Source organism: Rutidosis leptorrhynchoides, chromosome 6 (assembly GCF_046630445.1).
Source record: "Rutidosis leptorrhynchoides isolate AG116_Rl617_1_P2 chromosome 6, CSIRO_AGI_Rlap_v1, whole genome shotgun sequence".
NCBI lineage: Eukaryota > Viridiplantae > Streptophyta > Magnoliopsida > Asterales > Asteraceae > Rutidosis > Rutidosis leptorrhynchoides.
In genome coordinates, this window is record NC_092338.1 from 109,425,680 (window position 1) to 109,428,987 (window position 3,308).

Genomic DNA, 3,308 nt, shown 5'->3' on the forward strand with positions numbered 1-3,308 from the left:
ATTATTATGCATTTCATTTCGTATATGTTATATTATTAGCTTTCATATCTTTTGGTATATGGTTTGCGGTTTTGCTGTTTGCAGATGTCGACTTCGAGCGATAACTCTGTTGCTGCTCCTGCTCCTCCGTCTCCTGCTAGACGTCGTGCTAATCAACCGGAGATCGATGATCCTGTTCATTACTATTTTTCTACCATTACTCATATGAACCGGGCTTATAATGAGGTGACACGTATTAACGCCCTTAGTGATTGTTTGCGCACCTTGCCACATAATGAAGTTATGGACGAGATCCGTGCCGACATGCGTAACTTTATCACTTTCAAGCATAGGGTTGAGGATGCGAACCGCAAGCGTGATCGGGAAGTTAATGCTAAGTTCGAGGCTCTCGAGAGCACTGTTCGTGTGTTGAAGGAAGAGTTGGATGTTGTGAAAGGGAAGTTGTGTAAGTATGAGGATCCTGCTGAGACTCATGCTGGACCAGCTTATCACACCCGCTCTAAGCGAATGTGATGTGATTATTCATATTGATTATCTATTTCATCAGACTTAATGTCCTTTTTATACATACATTTTGGGTTATGTACGGCGTTTTGCCGAGGATTTTATTAAGATTTTGTTATGGGATATTTTTCATTATGTATGGATGGTTATTTTTATGACATCTATTATCATTATCATGTTTTATTTCTGATGTTGTGGCTCTTGGCATGTTATATTATGCGTAATATATGTTCATGTATGTTAGGTGCTATGTATGTTGTATGATGTTATCATAAAATATGTATGCATGTGATGGTTATTTCTATAACAATCATAACTGTCATGTTATTACTCATAGTGTTAGTTGACTAATATCTTAATGGTTAGTCTTTTCGTGTTTTGATCTATTCCTTTATGACACTAGTATTATTCTTGGTACTAACGGATGTGTTATTCTATTTTGAAGATCATGCCTCCAAGAGAGTCCACTGAAGCGCGTATGCAACGCCTGATCAATGAAGGAATTGCTGCTGCTATGGCAGCAAATGCTAATGTTAACGCCAATGCGAACAACAACGTGGGATGCTCCCACAAAACTTTTATGGCTGGTCGACCTCAAGAATTCAGTGGTACGGAAGGACCAATAGGGCTTACTCGTTGGTTCGAGAAAATCGAATCTATTTTCAGGGTCAGTCGGGTCCGTGAAGAGGACAAAGTTAGTTTCGCTAGTTGCACTCTCAAGGATAGTGCCTTGACATGGTGGAACAATCTGGTTAGTAGTTTGGGAAGCGATGTAGCTTATGGTTTGGCCTGGAATGATTTTAAGGAAAGATTGATCACCCGCTATAGACCTCGGGGTGAGCTTAAGAAGCTAGAGGTTGAGCTCAAGAATTTGAAAATGCATGGCACCGAGTTAGATGCCTATGAACGAAGGTTTTTCGAGTTAACTTTGCTGTGTCCTAGGGTTTATGCGGATGAGGACCGCAAAATTGAGGCTTACATTGATGGTTTGTCCGAGAAGATTGAACACGGGGTTGAGTCCAGTGAACCCCAGACTATTGAGGCAGCTATGTCTATGGCCCACAAACTTAATGACAAGGTGTTGAGAAGAAGCAAGACTACAGTTGTTGAATGTAGTGAGGAGGTTGTCAAGAAGGCTGATAATGGGAAACGAAAGTGGGATAACAACCGCAATCAAAACCAAAATCAGCAGAAGAAACAGGATACCTCAGGTGCTAACAACAGAAATCAGCGTGTGTGTCCTCGTTGCTATAAAGTTCATGATGGTTACTGCACAGTTACTTGTAAGAGGTGCTCTAAGCAAGGGCACATTGCTAAAGATTGTACAGTGCTTTTGCCGGGGTCTGCTACTCCCGCGACTGGTGGTAATAATAATAATGTTGGTAATAGAGGTGGTAACGGTAACGGTAATGGGAAATCGAATAATGGAGGTAATCCAAGGGTTTGTTATGAGTGTGGGAAGCCGGGGCATTTTCGAGATGCTTGTCCCAACAAGAAGACTGCAGAGACTGCACGCGGCCGAGCGTTCAACATTAATGCTAAGGATGCGGAGGAAGATCCTAAGCTTGTTACTGGTACGTTCTCAGTCGATGATTTATCAGTTTATGTGTTATTTGATTCAGGGGCTGATTTAAGTTTCGTGTCGAGTAAATTAAGTCCGAGAATCAAAACGCCGTTAGCTCTCTTAGACAATACTTATGTTGTTGAAGTAGCTAATGGTAAGGAACTTACTGCTAAGACTGTACATCGTAAGTGTAACATTAATCTGGGTGGTAGGAATTTCGAGATAGATTTGATACCGATTGAACTTGGTAGTTTTGATATTGTTATTGGTATGGATTGGTTGTCCGCGAACCGTGCCGAGATCGTCTGTTATGATAAGGCTATTCGTATTACTGATGTGATTGGAGAGCCACTGATGGTCTTTGGAGATAAGAAATGCACACAGTTAAACCTTATTAGCTGTATGAAAGTTCGTAAACATCTCCGTAAGGGCTGTCATGCTATTCTTGCTCATGTTGTTGATCCTAGTAAGGAGGTAAAGAACGTTGATGACGTTCATATTGTTAGGGATTTTCCCGAGGTGTTTCCCGATGACTTACCTGGCCTTCCGCCGCAACGCGCGGTAGAATTTCAAATTGATCTTGTTCCCGGTGCTGCTCCTGTAGCACGTGCTCCTTATCGTCTTGCGCCTTCTGAACTTCAAGAATTGTCAAGTCAACTCCGTGAGTTGATAGACAAAGGTTTTATTCGTCCTAGTTCGTCCCCTTGGGGAGCTCCTGTTCTGTTTGTTAAGAAGAAGGATGGTTCTTTTCGTTTATGCATTGATTATCGTGAACTGAATAAGCTCACTGTTAAAAATCGTTATCCTCTTCCGAGAATTGATGATCTGTTCGATCAGCTTCAGGGTTCTTCTGTTTATTCAAAAATTGATCTTCGTTCTGGCTATCATCAGTTGCGTGTTAAAGAATCTGATGTTTCAAAAACTGCTTTTCGCACCCGTTACGGTCACTTTGAATTTCTTGTTATGCCGTTCGGATTGACAAATGCACCTGCTGTGTTCATGGACCTCATGAACCGTGTGTGTAGACCCTATCTGGACAAGTTCGTTATTGTTTTCATCGACGACATTCTTATCTATTCTAAGAGTGATGAAGAGCACGAAGAACACTTGAGGTTAGTGCTTGATTTGTTAAAGAAAGAAGAGTTGTACGCTAAGTTCTCTAAGTGTGCTTTTTGGTTAAGAGAAGTTCAGTTCCTTGGTCACATTGTTAGCAAACAAGGAATACAAGTTGATCCTGCTA